The sequence below is a fragment of the Mus caroli genome, chromosome 8 (assembly GCF_900094665.2).
Source record: "Mus caroli chromosome 8, CAROLI_EIJ_v1.1, whole genome shotgun sequence".
NCBI classification, from domain to species: domain Eukaryota; kingdom Metazoa; phylum Chordata; class Mammalia; order Rodentia; family Muridae; genus Mus; species Mus caroli.
Genome location: NC_034577.1, coordinates 71,865,670 through 71,891,344, shown reverse-complemented (window position 1 = coordinate 71,891,344; position 25,675 = coordinate 71,865,670). Strand labels below are relative to the sequence as shown.

At 40.4% G+C, this 25,675-nt stretch overlaps 1 long non-coding RNA gene across 1 annotated transcript in view; it reads left to right on the top strand.

Annotated features, from left to right (window-relative positions):
* Positions 1-25,675, top strand: part of LOC110299565 — a 58,100-nt gene that overhangs the window by 11,759 nt on the left and 20,666 nt on the right. The window contains exon 2 of the long non-coding RNA XR_002378476.1: positions 20,962-21,056. This is a non-coding gene — a long non-coding RNA (uncharacterized LOC110299565). The remainder of the gene's footprint in view (positions 1-20,961; positions 21,057-25,675) is intronic.

Below are 25,675 nucleotides of genomic sequence, written 5' to 3'. Positions count from 1 at the left end.
ATCCTACCCATTCTGACAGGTGTAAGATGGAACCACAGAGTTGTTTTGATTTGTATTTCTCTGATGACTAAGGACTTCCAACATTTCTTTAAGTGCTTCTTGGCCATCCGAGATGCCTCTGTTGAGAATCCTCTGCTTGTTCTGTACCCCAATTTTAATTGAGTTATTTGGGTGGTTGGTGTCTAACTCATTGAGTTCTTTGTAAATTTTGGACGCCTTCTGTCAAATGTGGGGTTGGTGAAGATTTTTTCCCACTCTGTAGACTGCCAGTGTGTCCTATTGATAGTGCCCTTTGTCTTACCGACACTTTGCAGTTTCATGAGGTCCCACTTATCAGTTGTCTGTCTTTGAGTGATTGGTTTAGGAAATTGTCTCCTGTACCAATGTGTTCAAGTGTATTTCCCACTTTCTCTTGGATGAGAGAGTATCCAGTTGTATGTTGATGTCCTTCAACTTAGACTTGAGTTTTGAGCAGGGTGATAAGTATAGATCTATTTTCATTCTTATAGACTACCAGTTAGACCAGCACCATTTCTTGAAGATGCTTTCAGTTTTCATTTACATGGTTTTGGCTTCTTTATCAAAAATCAAGTGTCCATAGATTTGTGGGTTTACTTCTGGGTCTTCAATTCAGTTCCATTGGTCAATGTGTCTGTCTTTGTACCAGTACGATGCAATTTTTATAAGTATTGCTCTGTAGTACATCTTGAAGTCAGGGATGGTGATTCTTCCCTAAGTTCTTTTATTACTCAGGATTATTTTGACTATCCTGGTTTTGTCTTGTTTTGTTTCTGTTGTTGGTTTTTTTTTTTTTATATGAAGTTGAGAATTACTCTTTCAAGGTCTATAAAAAACTCTTTTGGAATTTTGATGGGGATTGCATTAAAATCTGTAGATTGTTTTTGGTAAGATGTACATTTTCACTTTGTTAATCCTATATATTCATGAGTATGGAAGATCTTTCCATCTTATGATGTCTTCCTCAATTTCTTTCTTCAGAGACTTGAAGTGTCATACAGATCTTTCACTTGCTTAGTTAGAGTTACACCAAAATATTTTATATTATTTGTGGCTATTGTAAAGGGTGTTGTTTCCCTAATTTCATTATTGTTCCATTAATCATTTGTGTCCAAGGAGAGCTACTGATTTCTTTGAGTTAATTTTGTATCCAGCCACTTTGCTGAAGGTATTTATCAGATATAGGAGGTCTCTGGTATAATTTTTGGGATCACTCAAGCATACTATCATATCATCTGCAAATAGAGATACTTTGACTTCTTCCTTTCTAATTTGGGTCCCCTTGATCTCCCTTAGTTGTTCTATTGCTCTGCCTAGAACTTCAAGTATTATATTGAATAGATAGGGAGAGTGTGGGCAGCCTTGTCTTGTCCCTGATTTTAGTGGAAATGCTTTAAGTTTCTCTCCATTTAGTTTGATGCTGGCTACTGTTTTGCTGTATATTACTTTGATTATGTTTAGGTATGTGCCCTGTATCCCTGATTTCTCTAATACCTATAACATAAAGAGGTGCTGGATTTTTTCAAAGACCTTTTAGTGTCTAGTGAGATAATCATGTGATTTTTTGTTTATATGATGGATTATATTGATGGATTTTCATATATGGTACCATATTTGCATCTCTCAGAGATGAAGTCTACTTGATTCTGGTGGATGATGTTCCTGGATTCAGAATTTGAGTATTTTATTGAATTTTTTGCATCAATATTCATAAAAGAAATCAGTTTGAAGTTTTCTTTCTTTGTTGAATCTTTGTGTGGTTTAGGTGTCAGGATGACTGTGACCTCAGAATGAGTTTGCTGGTGTTCCTTCTATTTCTCTTTTGTTGAATAGTTTGAGGATTATTGATATTAACTCTTCTTTGAAAGTCTGGTAGAATTCTGCACTAAAACCATCTGGCTCTGAGGTGTTTTGTCTGTTTGGTTGGTTGGTTTTGGCTTTATATTTTATCTATCTATCTATCTATCTATCTATCTATCTATCTATCTATCTATCTATCTATCTATCTATCTATTGGCTGGGAGACATTTAATGACTGACTGCTTTCTTTAGGAGTTATAGCACTGTTTAAATAGTTTACATGATCTTGATTTCATTTTGCTAAGTGGTGTCTGGCTAGAAAATCATCCATTTCATTAATATTTTCCAAATTTGTAGAGTACAGGCTTTTGAAGTAAGACCTAATGATTTTTTGAATTTCTACAGTGTCTGTTGTTCCTTTTCATTACTGGTTTTGTTTATTTGGATACTGTCTCTCTGTTTCTTGGTTAGTTTGGCTAAGATTTTGTCTATCTTGTTGATTTTTCTGAAAGAACCAGCTTTTGTTTTCGTTGATTCTGTATATTGCTTTCTTTGTGTCTAACTGATTGATTTTAGCCTTTTGATTATCCTGCCTTCTAACTCCTCTTTGGTGCCTCCTCCTCCTCCTCCTTCTTCTTCTTCTTCTTTCTTCTTTTTTTCTAGAATTTTCAGGTGTACTTTTAAATTGCTGGTTCAAGAACTTTCTAATTTCTTTATGAAGGCACTTAGTGCTATGAAATTTCTTCTTAGCACTGCTTTCATGTGTCCCATAAATTTGGGTATGTTATGCCTTCATTTTCATTGAATTATAGAAAGTCTTTAAATTTTGTTCATTTCTTCTCTGACCCAGAGATCATTGAGTTGTTCAATTTCCAGTGTTTCTGTTGTTGAAGTCCAACTTTAATTCATGGTGGTCTGATAAGATTCAAGGCATTATTTCAATTTTATTGTAACTGTTAAGATTTGCTTTTTGACTGACTATATGGTCAATATTGGAGAAAGATACATGAGATGCTGAGAATAAGGTGTATTCTTTTCTGTTTGGGTGAAATATTCCATATATGTCTGTTAGGTCTATTTGCTTCATAATGTATGCTAGTTTCATTATTTCTCTGTTTAGTTTTTGTCTGGATTGCCTGTCAATTGGTGAGAGTGGGGTGTTGAAGTCTCCCATTATTAATGTGTGGGGTTGGATGTGTGATTTAAGTTTTGGAAATGTTTCTTTACAGATGTGTATGTCCCTGTGTTTGAAGCATAGATGTTCAGAATTGAGATATCTGTGGGAAGCCACATATGCCATTACAAGGTGGTGCTGGCTACCACTGGCCACCACGCATAAGTTTGGGTAAACAACCAATGTGTACATATGCAGTAAAGATTTTTGCCAAGTCACTGCCTGGACTGGGCAAGATAATGAGGTTCTGTGAGGCACTGAGAGTATAACCAATCAGATGTGAGACATGTAAATGAGGTATGTTAATGAGGTTCTGTGAGGTACTGAGAGAACATAACCAATGAGACGTAAATGAGGTAGAAAGCATAACCAATCCGGGTGTGAGACACGCCTCTCCTAGGCCTATATAAGCTGCACCAGTTCTGGGCTTGGGGTCTTTTCGCCTCTGCAATGAAACTCTCCCAATAAACGTGTGCAGAAGGATGCTGTTGTGGCGATGTTCTTGTTGGTGAGTTGGGCGCTCACAATATCATCTTGGTAGATTTTACTTTTGATGAGTATGAAGTGGCCTTTCCTGTCTCTTTTGATAAATTTAGATTGACAATCCATCTTATTAAATATTAGAGGGCGACTCCAGCTTGGTTCTTGGGTCCATTTGCTTGAAAAACTTTTTTCCAGCCCTTCACTCTGAGGTGATATCCATCTTTATTGTTGAGGTGTGTTTCTTGTATGCAGCAGAATGATGGATCCTATTTTCACATCCATTCTGTTAGCCATATCTATTTTTATTGGGGAATTGAGTCTGTTGATGTTGAGAGATATTAATGATGAGTGATTATTAATTCTTGTTATTTTGATGTTGGTGGTAGATATCAAGTTTGGATTTGTCTTGAAATATCTTGTTTTCTCCATCTATGGTGATTGAGAGTTTTTCTAGGGATAGTAGTCTAGGTTGAAACTTACTTTTTTTTTTTAAAGGTTTCAAGATATCTGTCCAGACCCTTCTTGCTTTTATGGCCTCTGTTGAGAAGTCAGATGTAATTCTGATAGGTCTGCCTTTGATATTTTACCCGGCCTTTTTTTCTTGCTGCTTTTTAATATTCTCTCTTTGTTCTGTAGATTTTGTGTTTTGATTATTATGTGGTGGGAGAATTTTCTTTTCTAGGTCAGTCTAATTGGTGGTCTATCAGCTTCTTGTATGTTTATAGGCATCTCTTTCTTTAGGTTGGAAAAGTTTTCTTCTATGACTTTAATGAGAATCTTTACTAGGCCTTAGAGCTGGGACTCTTCACCTTTTTCTATTCATGTTATTCTTAGGTTAGCTCTTTTCATAGTATCCCAGATTTTCTGGATGTTTTATACCAGGAATTTTTATTATTTTTTTCTTTTTCTTTTTTTTTATTAGGTATTTTCCTCATTTACATTTCCAATGCTATCCAAAATGTCCCCAATACACTCCCCCCACCACTCCCCTACCCACCAACTCCCACTTTTTGACACTGGCGTTCCCCTGTACTGGGGCATATAAAGTTTGTAAGTCCAATGGGCCTCTCTTTCCAGTGATGGCCTACTAGGCCATCTTTTGATACAAATGCAGCTAGAGTCAAGAGCTCTGGGGTACTGGTTAGTTCATAATGTTGTTCCACCTATAGGGTTGCAGATCCCTTTAGCTCCTTGGGTACTTTCTCTAGCTCCTCCATTGGGGGCCCTGTGATCCATCCAATAGCTGACTGTGAGCATCCACTTCTGTGTTTGCTAGGCTCCGGCATTGTCTCACAAGAGACAGCTATATCTGGGTTCTTTCAGCAAATTCTTGCTAGTATATGCAATGGTGTCAGCGTTTGGAAGCTGATTATGGGATGGTCCCGCACAGTTTTATTTTTTTTCCTTCAACTGTTTAATTATATTTTCCTGAATGTCTTCAAGGCGTTTATTTCCTCTTTAAAGACCTCTATCTGTTTGATTGTATTTTCGTGTATTTCTTTAAGGATTTATTCATTTCCTCTTTAAAGGCCTCTATCATCTTTATAAGACTGGATTTAAGGTCATTTTCTTGTGTTTTGGTTGTGTTAGGATTCCAGGGTTTGCTGTAGTGAGGTAGCTGTGCTTTGGAGGCATCAGATTGCCCTGACTTTTGTTGACTGTGTTCTTTCAAGGACCTTTAGCCATCTGGATGGTTTTGGTCCTTGGATTTTTTTTTTTTTTCGTAGTAGCTATTGGGAGATGGATATGAATCTTGATGGTCCTAGTATGGCAGGCCTTTAATGGATATCCTTGGGCTGTATGTTTCCAGACCTTCAGGTGTGGTTTAGGAGCCTCAGGTCTGACAAAGGTGGGTGGAGAGGTGGCAGGAGAAAGAAGATCCTCCTAGGATAGCAGGCTGCTCAAGTAGCTTGGCTTGGCCCAGCTTGGGCTCAGAGAGCAGGGAAGATGGGTTGGGAAAGGGATACTTAGCTGTATGGTTTACGATCTGCAGGTCTGATGAAGGTGGGGAGAGAGGTCGCAGGAGAATATTTTTATATTTTTTATTTTTTTGACAAGAATTTTTTTTTCTTTTTAAGTGTGCATATGAGGACTGGAGAGATAGCTCAGTCGTTAAAAGCACCAGCTATAGTTACAGAAAACACAGGTTCAGAGCAAGATGGCTCAGAATCATCTGCAACTTTAGTTTCAGAGGATCCAGCACCCTCTTCTGGTGCACATATACATATGCAAATAAAACACTCATACACATGAATAAAACAAATATTTAAAAGAGATTTAAAAATGTGAATGTGTCTGTCTCGAAAAACAATTATGTGAATGTGTGTGAGTATGCATGAGTTACTGGAGTTGCAGGGGGTTGTAAGCTACCCTTTGAGCTGGGGACTGAATGCCACAACTTCTGCAAAGCAGAAAGCGCTCTTGACTTCTGAGCCATCTTTCCAGGCCTAATCCTATTTGTAACCTTTGATAATTTAGATTAAGAAGAGAGTTGACATTTATTATAGATCTAATCACTACAGTATGTGATTTTTGTACTTTAGTCATTCAGGAATCTTTTTTTTTTCTTTTCCAATGAAGCTAAGGTATAAGTTGTTAAAGTATACTATTATACTAAAGTATAATGTGTCATATTTGTTTTTTGATGAGAAAATCTGAGAGAAGTCATGTAAATTGCTCATACTAGTAGGCAGTGTGAGTTGGCCTTAAAGCCTTACATTTCCACAATGCAGTGCAGTGATATTGTCTAAGTATTTTTCTTTGGGTTCACAGCACACTGCAGAGCTGCATATACATATTATTTCTCTATGTTAGCATAAATTTTCTTACTTCTTTGAGGAAGTGTATAAATATCCTAATTTTGAAATAACTATCCTATGTATACATTTGGAAATGTAAGTATTTGTAAACTAAATTGCCAAGAGAGAAGAGACTGAAGCACAAGAAGCCAGCATGAACACTCAGGCATAATCATTTGCCTGATGGCATGGATTGTGCCATGCCTTGTCAAACCCTATGCATTTCTTGATCAATTCATTTTTATAGGTACCTTTTAATCATTTAGAAAACTACCTAGCTACTCTGAAATGGTATTTTTAAAAGGGATATCCCTGAGAAGCCTACCACAGTCAAATTACTTGATATGTGCCAGCACACTAAGAAAATGTATCACAAGTGAAAAGCATGGCTCTGGGATAGAGCTGACTGTCTCTGAATCTCAAATGTGCTTGAGAGTTGTTTAGTTTCAATAAATTAGCCAACTCTTTTTCTTATGTTTCATTTTTTCTAAATCATGGGAATGATAAAAACAAAAAAGGAAACAAAACCAAAAATCAATGCCTACTTCATAGCATTTTGTGAAGAGTTAACTAAAGTAACCTGCATAGAACATTTAGTGGGTGGATTATAAGCTACTATTCTGGCTAGTTCTGTGTTAACTTGACACAAGCTAGAATCATTTGAGAAGAATGAGTCTTAATTGAGAAAACATCCCTACCATATTGGTCTGTGAGAAAGCCTGTGGTGTGGTTTCTTGACCCATGATCGATGTGGGAGGGTCTAGTTCACTGTGGTCAGTGCTTCCTCTGGGTTGGTGGTCCTGGATTCTACAAGAAAGCAGGCTGAGTAAGTTATGAGCAGCAAGCCAGTAAAAAGTCCTCCTCCATAGCCTCTGTATCAGGTCCTGCCTCCAGGGTACTACTCAGTTTGAGTTCCTGCCTCAGCTTCCCTCAATGGACATTGATCCAGGATATGTAAACTAAACAAACCCTTTCCTACCCAACTGGCTTTTAGTCATGGTGTTTTACCACAGCAAAAGAAACCCTTACTAAGACAGGTACTGTTTGAGAAGCTTTGTGACAACATGTGCAAAAATCCTCTGTGTACCAGAATTTAACTATACTCTAACTTATTCCCTCTCAGGCTCTGGGAATTCCTCTTATCCAGGCTCTTTCAGCTTCTCAGCCTGGGTACCACTGGCTACTGGCCCCACACTCACAAATCCTCTCCTGGTGCCAGTCCACATGGCCTTGGAATTTCCAGAACTTTGCTGCCTGGAGAGGAAGCACCTTCTCACATTGGTAATTCCTGTCACATATGCATTAAAATTCAACTCAAATAGACATTAAGTTAAACTAATACTAGACTATTGGCAGAAGGTTCCTGAGAAGAATAAAAGTGGAAATATGTCAGTTCATTAATAAAAATCAGAAAATACAGAGGTAAACAAATGATTGGTTCATTGCATTGCTCCTAGGATAAGAACATGGCTGGCTAGGTGGCTAAAAGAATGTAATAGAACCAGAACACCTGGGTGTGAGTCCCCAAGTACCTGCTGATAAGCTCAGTCAGCTTGTTAGGATCGAGCCACTGGAGCCTTCAAAGTTTATATAATACGGTTAATAGATTCAGTTCTTAATCAGGGTTTCTATTGCTGTGAAGAGACTATGACCATGACAACTAAAGGAAAACATTTAATTGGGGCTAGTTTACAGGTTCAGAGGTCTAGTTCATTACCATCATGTACAGGCAGACATGGTGCTGGAGAAGGAACATAGACTTCTCTGTTCAGATCAACAGGTAACAGGAAGAGACTGAGACACTGGGTCTGCCTTGAGCACTTGAAACCTCAAAGTCTATGCCCCAGGAACATGCTTCCTCCAAGGAGGCCATTCCTACTCTAACAAGACCATATCTCCTAATAGTGCCACTCTATATGGGCCTATGGGGGCATTTTTTTTCAAACCATGATAATTCACTCAAAGAATTGTAGCAGGCCTGATGTGGAAAGTACTTACTTAGAGGTAACTATAGCTTACAAAGTACTGTAGGAATTCACTCTTTATTTTATTGTTTTGTCATATATTTCAATTCTAACTAAAACAGTAGAAAGTTATTTGCACCTTAAAACTATATACTCTTGACCCCTTCTGCCTGGTCATTACTTCTGGGGCAGACTCCTAGTTGGTCTGCTCCCCTGAAGACACCATATCCTGATCCATCCTAGAGAACCTGTTGCACTTAGAGCAGTTGAGGATCAGCTGCACTCAGGGCAGTTGGACAACAGATTGACTGCTCCACTGAAGATCCAACAGCCCGAGGGCCTCCTAGGAAATCTACTGCAGCCAGGGCAACAGATCAGCAGCTTCTCTGCCCCTGTGAAGAGCCCCCAGTTGGGAGACCCCATAGGTAGTCTGATACATCTAGGGTCACATGGAGACCTGAAGCAACCCAGGGACAAAAGAGGCAGACTCCATACAGTCTCTCAGACCAACAAACACCAGGGATATCCAGATGGTGAAAGGAAAGCACAAGAGCATAACCAACAGAAGCCAAAATACATGGGAATCATCAGAACCCAGTTCACCCACCACAGTAAGCCCTGAATATACCAACATACCTGGAAATCAGGAATCTGTACTAAATCCTATCTCACGAAGATAATAGAGTTCTTTAAGGAGGATAGCATTTACTCACTGAAAGAAATACAGGAAAACACGGGTAAAAAGGTGAAGGAATTGAATAAAGCGATCCAAGACCTAAAAGTGGAAGTAGAAACAATAAAGAAAACACAAATGGAGGCAAACCTGGAAATAGAAAACCTAGGAAAGAGGTCAGGAATTACAGATGTAAGTATTACCAACAGAAAACAAAAGATAGAAGAGAGAATCTCAGGTGTAGAAGATACTGTAGAAGAGATTGACATAACTGTCAAAGAAAATTCAAAACCTAAAAAACTCCCTGACCCAAAGCATCCAGGAAGTTCAGGACACAATGAAAAGACCAAATCTAAGAATAATCAGAATAGAGGAGAATGAAGATTCCCAGCTCAAAGGACTTGAAAATGTCTTCCAACAAAATCTTAGAAGAAAATGTCCCCAACCTAAAGAAAGAGATGGACATAAAGGTACAAGAAGCCTATAGAACACCAAATAAATGGGACCAGAAAAGAAAATCTTCTCATCAAATAATTATCAAAACACTAAATGCACAGAGCAAAGAAAGAATATTAAAAGCTGCAAGGGGAAAAGGCCAAGTGACATACAAAGGTAGACCTATCAGACTTCTTAACAGAGACTATGAAAGCCAGAAGAGCCTGGTCAGAGATCATGCAGACTCTTAGGAGAACACAAATGCCATCCCAGGCTACTATATCCACCATAACTCTCAACCAACATAAATGGAGAAACCAAATTATTATAGGAAAAAAAAAAACAAATTCAAACAGTATCTATCTACCAGCCCAGCCCTACAGAGGATCCTGGAAGGAAAACTCCAACACAAGGAAAGTACCTGCACCAAAGAAAGGACAAGATATTAAGCATCTCACAACAAAGCCAAAAGTAGAGAGTCACCTACAAAAACAAACATATCAGGAACCAACAGCCATCCCTCTTTAATATCTCTCAATATTAATGGACTCAGCTCACCTATAAAACGACATGTTAACAGACTGGATATGCAAACAAAATCCAGCATTTTGCTGCATACAAGAAGCACACCTCAACAACAAAGACAGGCACTATCTCAGAGTAAAAGGATGGAAAAAGGTCTTCCAAGCAAATGGCCCCAGGAAATAAGCAGGAGTTGCCATCCTAATATCTAATAGAATACACTTTCAACTAAAGTTATCAAGTGTGATGAAGAAAGACACTTTATATTCATCAAAGGAAAAATCCACCAAGAGAAAGTCTCAATTCTGAACATCTATGCCCCAAATGCAAGAGCACCCAAATTCATAAAAGAAACTTTACTAAAACTCAAAACACACATTGAACCCCATACAATAATAGTGGGAGATTTCAACACTCCACTCTCACTAATGGACAGGTCATTGAAACAAAAACTAACAGGGACACAGTGAAACTAAGAGAAGTTATCAACCAAATGGATTTAACAGATATTTACAGAGCATTTTACCCTAAAATAAAAGAATACATCTTCTCAGCACCTCTTGGTACCTTCTCCAAAAATGACCATATAATTGGTCAGAAAACAACACTCAACCGATACAAGAAGATTGAAATAATACCATGCATCCTATCAGATCACCGTGACCTAAGGCTGGACTTCAATAACAGCAAAAACTACAGAAAGCCCACATACATCATGGAAATTGAACAACTCTTTACTCAATGATAACTTAGTCAGGGAAGAAATAAAGAAAGAAATGAAAGACTTCCTGGAATTTAATGAAAACGTTGACACATCATAGCCAAACTTATGGGACACAATGAAAACAGTGCTAAGAAGAAAGTCCATATCACTAAGTGCCCTGGTAAAGAAACTAGAGAGATCTTACACTAACAACTCAACAGCACACCTGTGAGCTCTAGAACAAAAAGAAGCAAACTCACCCAAGAGGAGAAGAAGGCAAGAAACAGTCGAACTCAGGGCTGAAATCAACCAAATAGAAACAAACAAACAAACAAACAAACAAAACAATACAAAGAATCAGCAAAACTAAAGCTGGTTCTTTGAGAGAATCAACAAGATAGTTAAAACCGTAGCCAAACTAAACTAACTAAAGGACTGAGGGGCAGTATCCAAATTAACAAAATCAGAAATGAAAGGGAGATATATCAAGAGAAATGGAGGAAATTGAAAAAAGCATCAGATCTTACTATAAGTGGTGGCACACGCCTTTAATCCCAGCACTCGGGAGGCAGAGTCAGTCGGATTTCTGAGTTTGAGGCCAACCTGGTCTACAGAGTGAGTTCCAGGACAGCCAGGGCTATACAGAGAAACCCTGTCTCGAAAAACCAAAAAAAAAAAAAAAAAAAAAAAGCCTATACTCAACAAAACTGGAAAATCTAGATAAAATGGATGGTTTTCTATACAGATGCCACTTACCAAAGTTAAGTCACGGTGAGGTAAACTATCTAATCAGGCCCATATTGCACAAGGAAATAGAAGTCATTAAATACCTCACAACCAAAAAAACCATCCAGGGCCAGATGGATTTAGTACAGAATTTTACCAGACCTTCAAAGAAGACCTGATGCCAATTTTCCTCAAACTATTTCATAAAATAGAAACAGAAGGAATAGTACATAACTCATTCTATGAAGCTACAATTACTCTGATACCTAAACCACACAAGGACCCAACCAAAAAAGAGAACTTCAGAACAAACTCGCTTATGAATATTGATGCAAAAATACTCAACTAAATTCTTGCAAACCAAATCCAAGAACATGTCAAAACCATCATTCACCACAATCAATTATGCTTCGTCCCAGGGATGCAAGGTTGGTTTAATATAGGAAAGTCCATAAACGTAATCCACTATATAAACAAACTCAAAGAAAAAAAATTAACATGATCATCTCCTTAGATGCAGAAAACGTATTTCACGAAATACAATAACCCTTCATGTTAAAAGTATTGGAGAGATCAGGAATTCAAGGTCTATACTTAAACATAATAAAAGCAATTTACTGCAAACCAACAGCCAATATCAAATTAAATGGAGACACACTTGAAACAATCCCACTGAAATGGGAGACAAGACAAGGATGCTCACTTTTCCTGTATATATTCAATATCATACTTGAAGTGTTAGGTAGAACAATAAGACAACAAAGAGAGATCAAGGGGATACAAATTGGTTAAGAAGAAATAAAGTATCACCATTTGCAGATGATATGATAGTATACATAAGTGACCACAAAAATTCTACTAGATAACTTCTCCAGCTGATAAATAACTTCTGAAAAGTGGACGGATATAAAATTAACTCAAATAAATCAGTAGCTTTCCTTTATAAAAATGATAAACAGGCTGAGAAAGAAATTAGGGAAGCAACTCCCTTCACAATAGCCATAAATAATATAAAATATCTTGGGGTAACTCTAACCAAACAAGTGAAAGACCTGTATGACAATAACTTCAAGTCTCTCAAGAAAGAAATCGAAGATCTCAGAAAATGGAGAGATCTCCCATGCTCATGGATTGGCAGAATCAGCATAGTAATAATGGCCATCCTACCAAAGGTAATCTATAGATTCAATGCAATCCCCATCAAAATCCCAACACAATTCTTCAAAGACATGGAAAGGGCAATTCTCAAATTCATCTGGAAAGGCAAAAATCCCAGGATAGTGAAAATTATTCTTAACAATAAAAGAACAGTTGGGAGAATTACCATCCCTGATCTCAAGCTTTACTACAGAGCAATCATGATAAAGATTGCATGGTATTGGTACAGAGACAGACACATTGGTCAATGGAATAGAATTGAAGACATAGAATTAAAACCACACACTTACAGACACTTGATCATTGACAAAGAAGCCAAAAATATACGATGGAAAAAAGTAAAGCATCGTCAATAAATGGTGCTGGTCTAACTGGCTGTCTGTATGTAGAAGAATGAAAATAAACTCACATTTGTCACCCTATACAAAGCTCAAGTCCAAGTGGATCAAGGAACCTCAAAATAAAATCAGATACACTAAATCTAATAGAAGAGAAAGTGAGAAAGAGCTTTGAACTCATTGGCACAGGGGGAAATTTCCTAAAAAGAACTCCAATGGCTCATGCTCTAAGATCAAGAATTGATAAATGGGACCCCATGAAACTGGAAAGCTTCTGTAAGGCAAAGGACATAGTCAATAAGACAAATCGGTAACCTATTCTACTCAGCTATTAAAAATGAGGACATCCTGAATTTTGCATGCAAATGGATGGCACTAGAAAATATCATCCTGAGTGAGGTAACTCAGACCTCACAGGACATGCATATGCATGGCATGCACTCACTAATAAGTGGATATTAGAAAAAAAGTACAGAATACCCAAGATACAGTTCACAGAACTCAAAAAGGTCAACAAGCTGAAGTGCCCAAGTGAGGACACTGCAATCTCACTTGGGAGAGAGAAGAAAGCAAACACAAGTGGGGATGGATGGAGGGACCAGGGAGGGAAAGTAGACAGTGTGGGGGGATAGTTGGGAGGGAAGGGGGACTGATCTGGTATTGGATGAGAGAAAAGAACTGAAGCCCTGAGGGCCATCAGAAAGAAGGGAAAAAGGCAACCTCAGGACATAGGAGGTTGGGGGGACCCTCCAGAATGTACTAGAGACCTGAGAGATGAGAGACTCTCAGGACTCAAGGCGAGAGACCTTAGATGAAATGCCTGAGAGTAGGGAGAGGGAACTTATAGAACCCAACTCTAGCAGGAAGACAGGACATCAAGTGAGGGCTGGGGTTGCTATCCCACAGTCACAACTCTGACCCATAATTGTTCCTGCCTGAAAGAATTACAGGGATGGAAAAAGAGAGGAGCCTGAGGAAAAGAAGGTCCAGTGACAGGCCCAAAGTGGGATCCAGCTCAAGGGGAGATCCCAAGGCCTGGCACTATTATTGAGGCTATGGAGTGCTCACAAAAAGGAACCTATCATGACTGCCCTCCCAAAGATCCAACAAGCAGCTGGCTGAAAGAATCAGATGCAGTTTTTGCACCCAACCATTGGACAGAAGCAGCTGACCCCGTTGTTGAATTAGGAAGGCTGAAAGAAGCTGAGGAATAGGGGGATCCTGTAGCAGTCTCAATCTGGACCCCCGAGATCTCTCAAACACTGGACCACCAAACAGCAGCATACACCAGCTGATATGAGGCCCCCAACACACATACAGTAGAGGACTTCTGGGTCTGTGTTCATTCAGAGATGGTGCACTTAACCTTCAAGAGACTGGAGGCCCCAGGGAATTTAGAGGTAAGGTGGGGTGGGGGTGGGGACATCCACATAGAGACAAGGGGGCAGGGTGGAGGAATGGGATGTGGAACAGTCAGAGGGTGGATCGGGGGTGGGGGAGAATAAAATATGGAGTGTAAAAAAATAAATTAATTAATAAAAAACTATTCATTCTTCTTACTTTATAGTACATAAGAATTAATGTTATTCAGTAATAGCCACTAAGAACCTAATCTGATGTTTGATGATTGAATATTAAACACACTGATTATATGGTATTTTGATTCACAGTAAAGCTTAGTCACTAGAGAGTGAGACTGTTTGGAAGGATTAAGAATCCTTTGTTGGAATAGGTATAACATTATTGGAGTAGGTGTGAACTTAGAGAAGGTGTGTACCTGGGGTCTTGATGTTCTTCTAACAGCTCTCCACAGTCAAGTTCCCAGGAAATGGAAGCCAGAAGCCTTTCTTGGCATGCAGCTTCATTCTCATCAGCCAATAATGCTTTAGGCAAATAAGTGTATTGAGTTCCACATCATCTTCCCCATACACACGCATACACATGCACATACACAGGCATATGGACAGGCACACACACTCATGCACACACACATATACACATGCACATACCCACATACACATACACACACACACATATACATATGAACATACCCACTCACACATGCACACACATACACACATGCACATACCCACATACACATGCACACACACATATACAAATGCACACACATGCACACACATACACACATGCACATACCCACATACACATGCACATACACATATACACATGCACACACACACACACACACACACATGCATGCTCACACACACTTTTGCTCACAATATTCTTTTTTTTTTTTTTTGTAACAAGCCTCCATCTCTTCCCTCAACTGTTCTCTCTTCCTTCAGTATAGTAAGTCTTCAAAACTGAGCTTGTCTCTCCAGCTTTCCTGGACCCTGCCTCTGGCTGACCAAGCCCTGTGGGACTTATCCTTCTCTGCTTTGTTAGCACTTTATTTCCCCTACTAATTTGACCACTGTCACCTCTCTTTCCAAGAATTCCAATACTTTGCACTTAGAAAGAACCTTAGATAGTCTGTGGTCTTGTGTTTTTCCATATTAGTAATTAATCAAGGCCCTGGACATTTTAGTTCTTTTTGAGGAATAACATGCCTTCACCTTCCTGTAAATCCTGGGAGGTCTGGAGCTCTGCTCTTCTAGGCCCAGGATCTTATCGTTGAAGATTATGATGCTGACCTGCAGCTATTCAGTGCAGGGAATTGGAAATTTTAATTCAAAATCCTATTGAAATAAAAAGATATTTCATTGTCAAGGGCTAGATTACAAATAGCTACCAAAGGGAGTTTCCATTTTGTATGAAATCATACTAGAGTGGCTAAGGTAGGAGCTAAGTCAGCAATATCTTCTGTGCTCCTGATAGCCAACATGTTATATACAGTAGGAAAAGAATCAGATGATACCTTGAAGAAGACACTAGAAAATGTATACAAATTCATATGCACAGTTAAAGAGGTGGAAGAGTTTGTGTGTGTGTGTAGAGGTACACATTTACATACATGTACATATACATATACTTCAAAATATGTATTACCATATGAATATCAATGTATACATGTGTAACTACATGTATATGACCAGCTTTGTGCTCTGTCAGAATCGCTTGAAGGTCATGGTTGTGACACATCACAGTAAGAATTTCTAGCTGTGTCTTATGCAGGGTTTGTGCATAGTAAAAGTTCATGTGGTTCTCAGGACCTTTTCTCCAGGAACTTCTCTGGCATGTAGCATAGAAGTAGAGTGGTTGCTTAGCATTTGGGATGCTCTGAGTTTCACCCCAGCACTGCAAAAATAAATAAACAAATAAAAGAATGAAGGGGTGAGCTAGCTGCAGTCTCTGGGATTCTTCTCCGTCTCTCAGAGTTCTAGCTGCTGTCTGTCACACTCCTTCCTTTCTGATGCTGCTATTTGGATGCCACACTCAAGCATCGAATGGGCCAGGACCTCTGACCCTGTAACAGTGATAAGCCATGGTTCCTTAGTGTTCCCAAGGGAATCAAGTACCTTGGCCTGAACATCAAGGTCTCACTGCAGCTTTAATGGACCTCCACGTGTGCGGTCTGGTGGCCATAGAACAGAGCTGCTCTACTTAGTGGCTCTCTGGGCAGGCCTACACTGATTTTAAAACTATTACAGGAGACAAGTTAGCTGCAGTTTTGTGGGGCAGTGGGCTGAGCACAGACAGCCTGGTCTCTAGTCAAGCACAGGTCTTGAACTTCAGGGGACCCAATGGGTGGCGATTTCTACCTACATGGGACAGAAGGTGTTCAATCATGTCTCCTGGACCCCTGGCTCCTGTTGAAGTCACCGTCCCCACAGCCCCCGCAGGAGAGGTGTGTGACTATCAGTCATGCAGACAATGTCCTAAGATCCTGGCATTCTGGCTAGACTCCACCCCCACAGTTACCTGACTATAGCCAGGTATGCTCCTCCCCACAGCTACCTGATAGCCCAGCCCACTATAAAAAGGCCTGCTTGGCCCCTCCTCGCTCTCTTTATGCTTTCACCTTTCTTATTCTCATCTCTAGCCCTCCTTCTCTCTCTCCCTTCCCCCCTGTCTCCACACAGCCATGGCCAGTCTCCCCCCCCCCTTCTCTCTTTTCCCCTGCTTTCTACAATAAAGCTCTAAACCCATAGACTGTCTCTGCTTATCAAGGCCTGCCATGCTTTAACGATGGGATAGGCTTTCCCCTAAGGAGCCTTGTTTAACCTCCCACCAGAAGGCCTTCCTGCGCTCCAGCCACTTGCCTATGTGGGAACCACTTGGCACCTCCCTCTTCCCCTGCCCTCTACACCTTTCGGCCCTGGGGCTGACCGAGCCCCATTCTGTTCTCAGCTCTTCTGAGGTTCCAGCGGAGTCTGGGATGCCCGAGGCTGAGAACCTGGTACCTAGGAATGCCCCTTGTCCACCACCCACCGAGCTGGGGTCCGTGGCTTCACACAGCCACACTACCACCACCCTCGGGGCTGCGTGGAAAGCATGTGGCAGTCCTTCCCTGTCTGCCCGTCCAGAGCACCGGAACTCTGGCAGGAAGCCGGTTTTCTCCCACTCCCTTTATTCCCCCACGCTCCCTGCCCCCACAGTTTAGCATCTTTAAGGGTTATCTTCAATTGCAGAGTTATCCTGAAAGAACGGTGCAGATTTCAGCATAGCCTCAAATCATCATTACCTCCTCTCTCTTTACCACCACACTGCCCCTGTCTCCCAAGATCCTTCATTGTTTCCTCTGTCATCTCAGTCTCCACCTGCTGATCCCAAGCATACAGCCCTGGGGGCCTAAGCCAAGCTGGCCCAGAAGCATGTCTCTGCTTGGACTCGAACCTCTACTTCCCCCTAGGCTAACACCCAATGACAGCATGCTCTTGAGTCAGGTGTAAAGCAAACTCCTGCTGCTCTGAACACAGCAGAAAGCCCAGCTGTCTTGAGACCCTCAGGAGAATGGGGAAGTGAAAGTTTAGCACTGACACCTCTCAGGATGGTTGCAGATGTGCAAGGAGACTTCCTGGACTGAAATACCTACGTGCGGACAGGTGGCTCCGTAACAGAAATCTGAGTGGCCCTATTCAAGCTCCAGGAAGTGAAGTAACCCTGGCACCATGTTGCTTGGCACAGGCACAGGGAGTGGGGTGTGTGTGGGGGATATGCATGTGGAAGGCTGCTGTGAATTTCCAATCCTTGATTTCTGTTAGCCGGGCCATAAAATTTCATAAAACTCTTCCATTTTGGCTTAACTGTGACAATTACTCTATACACAGTAATTAGGAATCCAGAAGTAAAATAGCTTGTTTTTCTCCTTTTTTGCCTTCTCTGACTCTGTATAAGTTGTTCTTGGATCATCTGATCTTCCCTAACTGACCACTTACAGGTTACCCCAGCAATGACCAACTGCAAACCAAACACAAAACTTCTCAACCTCTGACCCTTTCTACCCTAAAACTATGCCAACTTGTAAGCTGACTGTAAGCTCTAATTTTTATGAGAACCCCCATTGTGGTGTGTTTTCTCCCAAAGAAAGGTCTGACCTGTATTAAGTGACTCATTTCCTTTTCTGTCCTTCATATTTGCAAACCATTCAGCTTCCATGAGACTGTCACCCCCCTTCTCCTACCTTAGGACTAGATGAGCTAAAAGGAGATTCCATTTTTTTTCAGGCCACCTTCTGTTTGGAGTAGAAATGAAGATGGGCAGGACGGTGAGCCATAGTACCGATCTTTTTCTCTGCCACCACAGAGCTGGGGTAAAATGTGTGGCACCACACATTGTTTTCCTATCACACGGTTCTGGAGATAAAGCTTAGGTCCTATGCTTGCATGAGAAGCTCCTTACTGACTGAGCCATCTCACCAGCCCCTGAAGTATTCATTTCCATACATTAAGATAAAAAAAAAAGGTTGACCAGAGGATTGTGTCTGACCTATGGACAAATGGTCTGTGTATGTATCACTGTAGTGGCTTTGGGGTCTGTGGATTGGTTCTGAGCTCTTTTCAATCAATAAAGTGCTCAAAATGCAATCAACAATCTTCCTTTTGCACACATGTTAGATTTACAGTCCTCAGTCATTGCCACAGTTGGGGTCCTCAGAGTACCAATCCTATGTACCTTCCCCAACCCTCTTAACTGTAGATACTTTCCACAAGGAAAAATAAACTTAACACTCAAGTTCAGATTTTGGTTTTCCTAACAGAATCAGTCCACTTTCTCAGTTTATAGACGCGCTGGCTTTGTGGGGGACCAAATGGTCTCACATTAGTCATGGCATCATTTTTTTTAACTGCTAAAAACAAAACAAAACTCCCTCCACCTGTAAAAATAGAATGAATATTTTCTGTATGTTTTAGTATCATGTCTTAGGAAAAGGAATTCACCACCCAAACTCTTGTCTGACACCCCTTCATCTTGTGGTTGAAAATGATGCTATGATTCTCCTCTGAAAGAGCCTGGAATTTAATAAGACAGATCAAGATCTACAAGGGAACTTCGGAAAAATGCACTTCCTATGTTCCCCACAAAGAACAGTGACGTACACTGGGAAATTCAGCAGATATCTAAAACATTTCAATCTCAAGGTTTTAAATGTCCCAGGGGAAAAAATCCCCCAGTATGAAGTAGCTAGGACATGTTTACATTATTGCTCTTTTCTGTATTATGGGATGGACTCCTTGTTTTCTATGTTTCCCATTATAATGGAGATGTTGTTGTCATGGCCAAAGTACTGACAAGACCCTACATTTTACATTGTTGGTGTTAATTCTTTATGGGACTAACAGAGGCTGCTATGGTAACAATAATACTTCTCTATTTATGTTGTTTCATTTATTATGATACGGAGAGAGAGGAAATTGAGAGCTGAGTTTTCTCAAGAGCTGCATTCTTTCCTGGTTTTAAGCTAAGAGAGACAAATAAAATCCACGTGCAGGTAAGATGCTAATTAGGCACCAGTAACCTCACTTTAGAAAAGTATCTAGTTGTGGCAAACTGAATTCTGGCAAACTATGGAAAGTGCCGGAGCAGAGTTTCATAGTGCTGACAAATAGTAACTCTTCCTTTGTAGCAGGATTTTTCCTGTCCAATCTATTTAAATATTAGTGCAGCAGAAGGCCTGCGATTGGACAGGGAATAAGGAAGCAGAGTTAAGATTTGCAAAGACAGAGAGTGACTTCGGAGAGAGGGAGGAGGACAAGGAACAAACGGGACAGGAAGATTCAGATTCAGCGTGGCTTTAAATAGCCACAGGTAGATATAATACTATATAGGGATAAAATAATTGTGATAACTTGTCTAATCTAGGTGGGCAGCTTGTATCACTATCAATTGGCTCTGAAATTATTGTGAGGGCACCTTGTGAATTGAGAATTTGTTGTTTTATAAGCCTGACTGATTAATTATAAGCTTCTAGAGTTTTGTTCTACCGGGTTGCTGGGTGTTGTGGGTCCTGACTGCAGGGTGGGCGGTTGTTGCATGTTGCCGGCCAAGGGAACTTAGCAAGTCGGGTACAGATATTTTGGCATTTCCAGGCCAGAGAAACCACCAATTGAGAATACCCCGATGGAGCCATGTGGCCCGCTGGTGCCTGGAGTAGTGCAGGATATCATTAGTCTTTTAAAATATTTTCTGCAACATTCCTTGTTTCTATGACGATGAGTATGCATAAAAGCCACTGGCATCCATTCTAAAGCATGAAGTAGCTCAGCAGAAGCAGCCATGCAGCCTGGCTTCACTCTTGTGAAAAACTCACACCCAGACAGTAGAACTGCACCAAGTTCAAATAAGACTTCAAGGCTGTCTCCTTTTTGAAACATGCAAAAGGTTTTCATGTTGACATTGTAGTTCTAATAATTAAACAAGAATAAGACATGTTCTTAGTTTTAAGAAGTTACCATTGTTTACCACTTTAAGAGGCTGTATCAGGAGGATTCTAAGTTTCAGGAGAGCTTGGGCTACATAGACTAAGACACATTACCAAAACAAACAAACGAACAAACAAATGCCACACTATTTCATAGTTCATGTAACATATGAGAAATGAAATATTATTTTCATCACTGTAGCAAAATTTCTTTCTTCCAGGGATGGTTCTTTCTGATTAAAGTGACAGCTCCACATTCATGAGCTAAGGTGGGCTCAGAACATGGGAGAGAGAGTGTGCAATCTTTGCTGGAGTTGTTGGTTACCAGATGGTGTTTCAGTCAGGGCACTATGGCTGAGATTAAGCACCACAACCAAAAGGACCTCAGGAAGAAAAGGGTTACTTCATTTTACAACATGGAGTCCACCGTGCAGAGAAGGTAGGGCAGGAACTCAAGGTACGAACCTGGAGACAGGAGCTGGAGCAGAGACCAAGACAGAGTGCTCCTTTCTGAGTTGCTCCTCCTAGCTTGCTTCCTTATGCCACCCAGGACCACCTGCCCAGTGGTTAAGTGGTCACCATAGGCAGAGCCATGTCCTATCAACAGTCATCAGTTGAGAAAATGCCTTGCTGGCTTGCCTACTGGTTAATTCTGTAGTAGTATTTTCTTGATTAAGATTCCTTCTTCCCAGATAACCCTACTTTCAAGTCAACATAAAAATTAGTCAGAACAGATAGCTAAACACCTGCATCATTCCTTGGAATAGTTTGACAAATTAGCTTTTTCTGAAGATTTATTGGGTCAAAATAGTTTGGTTATTCTATATCCTCCAGTTTCTAATTACAAATAGACTCACTTTATTTTTTTCTATAATCATTTTATTTGTTTACATTTCAAATGATATCCCTCTTCCTGGTTACCCCTCCACAACCCTCTATCCCATCCCTCCTCTCCCCCCTCCTCTTTGCCACTATGAGCATGCTTGTTCACCCACTCCCCCATCACTGCTCTAGCATCCTCCTATACTGGGGCATGAAGCTTCCACAGGACCAAGGGCCTCTCCCCAACTGATGTCAGATAAGGTCATCCTCTGCTACATACATATCTGGAACCATAGATCCCTCCATGTATACGTTTTGGTTGGTGGTTTAGTCTCTGGGAGCTCTGGATGGTCAGTTAGTAAATATTGTTCTTCCAGTGGGGTTGAAATCCCCTTCAGTTCCTTCAGTCCTTCCCCTAGCTCTTCCATTGGGGTCCATGGGCTCAGTCCAGTGGTTGGCTATGAGTATTTGGACCTGTCTTGCTCGGATGTTGGTATAATCTCTCAGGGAACAGCCATACCAGACTCCTGTCAGCAAGCCCTTCTTTTCAATAAAGAAAAAAAAAAAAGAAGTGTTTGGCTGTAAATGGGAAAGATTGAGTCCCTCCAAATCTTTTATATAAAATGCAAACAATGGACTTATGTACTCAGAAGTCTTGGGCATATGACTATTTCTACAGTATATAGAGAGTTATCCAGACTTTATCTCTCCACTCTAAGTTGCTCAATTCTGAGTCTAATCCCCATGTTATTGTGAGATAAATGCTCTTATATCCCAGTAACATCCTATCAAATAAAAAACTGTCATGCTTTGAACTGTGTCTCCTCAAGTTCAAATTAAGTCCTAACCCATACAGTATAAGAGAAGTGATGCAACCTTTTAGATATTAGATTATTCTATGTCAGATGGAGGTAGCAGAGAGCCTTGTTCCTTGACTCACTTTATTTTTATTTTCAAGACTTTTGATTTCTGATAACTTTGAAATGAACCTAGGATTTTCATATTTTTTATTTGATATTTTATCTACATTTCAAATATTATCCCCTTTCCCAGATTTCCCTCTGAAAAAAACACCTATCCCATACCCCCCTCCCCCACCACCACCACCAAACCACCCACTCCCACTTACCTGTTCTGGCATTCCCCTACACTGGGGCATTGAGCCTTTACAAGACCAAGGGCCTCTCCTCCCTTTGTTGACCAACAAGACCATCTTCTTCTGCTGCATATGCAGCTGGAGCCATGTGTCCCTCCATGTGTACTCTTTGATTGGTGGTTTAGTCCTTGGGAACTCTGGGTGGTACTGGGTAGTTCATATTGTTGTTCCTCCTATGGGGCTGCAAACCCCTTCAACTCCTTGGGTCCTTTCTCTAGCTCCTCCATTGGAGATCCTGTGCTCAGTCCAATGGTTGGCTGAGAGCATCCACCTCTATATTTGTCAGTCACTCGCAGAGCCTCTCAGGAGACAGCTAAATCAGGCTCCTGTCAGCAAGCAATTGTTGGCATCCACAATAATGTTTGGGTTTGGTGACTGTATATGGGAGGTGGGGCGGTCTCTGGATGGCCTTTACTTCAGTCTCTGCTCCACACTTGGCCTCTGTATCTCCTCCCATGGGTATTTTGTTCCCTATTCTAAGAAGAACCAAAGTATCCACACTTTGGTCTTCCTTGTGCTTGTGGTTCATGGGGTCTGTGAATTGTATCTTGGGTACTCTGAGTTTCTGGGGTAATATCCACTAATCATTGAGTGCATTTCGTGTGTGTTCTTTTGTGATTGGGTTACCTCACTCAGGAAAATATCCTCCAGATCCATCCATTTGCCTAAGAATTTCATGAATTTGTTGTTTTTAATAGCTGAGTAGTACTCCATTATGTAAATGTACCACATTTTCTGTATCCATTCCTCTGTTGAGGGACATCTGGGTTCTTTCCAGCTTCTTGCTATTATAAATAAGGCTGCTATGAACATAGTGGAGCATGTGTCCTTATTACAAGTTAGAGCATCTTCTGGGTATGTACCCAGGAGTGGTATTGCTGAATCTTCCAATAAAACTATGTCCAATTTTCTGAGGAACCACCAAACTGATTTCCAGAGTGGTTGTACCAGCTTTCAATCCCACCAGCAATGGAGGAGTGTTCCTCTTTCACAACATCCTCACCAGCATCTGCTGTCACTTGAGTTTTTGATCTTAGTCATTCTGACTGGTGTGAGGTGGACTCTCAGGGTTGTTTTGATTTGCATTTCCCTGATGTCTAAGGATGTTGAACATTTCTTTAGGTGCTTCTCAGTCATTCAGTATTCCTCAGTTGAGAATTCTTTGTTTAGCTCTGTACCCCATTTTTAAATAAGGTTATTTGTTTCTCTGTAGTCTAACTTCTTGAGTTCTCTGTATATATTGGAAATTAGCCCTCTACAAGGTGTAGGGTTAGTAAAGATCTTTTCCCAATCTGTTGGTTGCCATTTTGTCCTATTGACAGTGTCTTTTGCCTTAAAGAAGCTTTGCAATTTTGAGGTCCCATTTGTCAATTCTTGATCTGAGAGCATAAGCTATTGGTGTTCTGTTCAGGAAAATTTCCTCTGTACCCATATGCTCGAGGCTCTTCCCCTCTTTCTCTTCTATTAGTTTCAGTGTCTGTGGTTTCATGTGGAGGTCCTTGATCCACTTAGACTTGAGCTTTGTACAAAGAGATAAGAATGGATTGATTTGCTTTCTTCTACATGCTAACTGCCAATTGGGCCAGCACCATTTGTTGAAAATGCTGTCTTTTATGATCAGCATCCAAACGCTGACACCATTGCAAGATTTTGCTGAAAGGACCCAGATATAGCTGTCTCTTGTGAGACTATGCTGGGACCTGGCAAACACAGAAGTGGATGCTCACAGTCAGCTAGTGAATGGATCACAGGGCCCCCAATGGAGGAGCTGGAGAAAGTACCGAAGGAGCTGAAGGGATCTGCAACCCTATGGGTGGAACAACATTATGAACTAACCAGTACCCCGGAGCTCTTGACTCTAGCTGCATATGTATCAAAAGATGGCCTAGTCGGCCATCACTGGAAAGAGAGGCCCATTGGACATGCAAACTTTATATGCCCCAGTACAGGGGAACGCCAGGGCCAAAAAAATGGGAAAGGGGGGGTAGGGAAGTAGGGGGCGCTATGGGGGACTTTTGGGATAGCATTGGAAATGTAATTGAGGAAAAGATGTAATAAAAAATAGTTTTATATGAAAAAAAAAAGAAAATGCTGTCTTTTTTCCACTGGATGGTTTTAGCTCCTTTGTCAAAGATCACGTGACCATAGGTGTGTGGGTTCTTTTCTGGGTCTTCAATTCTATTCCATTGATCTACCTGCCTGTCACTGTACCAATACCATGCAGTTTTCACTATTTCTCTGTAGTACAGCTTGAGGTCAGGGATGGTGATTCCTCCAAAAGTTCTTTTATTGTTGAGAATAGTTTTGGCTATCCTGGGTTTTTTGTTATTCTAGATGAATTTGCAAATAGCTCTTTATAACTCTATGAAGAATTCAGTTGGAATTTTGATGGGAATTGCATTGAATCTGTAGATTGCTTTCAGTGATATGGACATTTTTACTATATTAATCCTGCCAATCCATGAACATGGGAGATTTTTCAATCTTCTGAGATCTTCCTCGATTTCTTTCTTCAGAGACTTGAAGTTCTTGTCATACAAATCTTTCACTTGCTTAGTTAGAGTCACACCAAGTATTTTATATTATTTGTGACTACTGTGAAGGGTGTTGTTTCCCTAATTTCTTTCTCAGCCTGTTTATCTTTGAGTAGAGGGAGTCCATTGATTTGTTTGAGTTAATTTTATTTTGCTGAAGTTTATCAGGCTTAGGAGTTCTCTGGTAGAATTTTTGGGTCCCTTATGTATACTATCATATCATCTGCAAATAGTGATATTTCGACATTTTCCTTTCAAATTTATATCTTTTTGACTTCCTTTTGTTGTCTAATTACTCTGGCTAGGACTTCGAGTACTATATTGAATAGGTAGGGAGAGAGTGGGCAGTCTTGTCTAGCCCCTGATTTTAATGGGATTGTTTTCAAGCATTTTGGCTACTGGTGTGCTGTATTTTGCTTTACTAAATTTAGATATGGGCCTTAGATTGCTGATCTTTCCAAGACTTTAACATGAAAGGATCAAATGCTTTCTCAGCGTCTAATGAAATGATCATGTGATTTTTTTCTTTTAGTTTGTTTAGATACT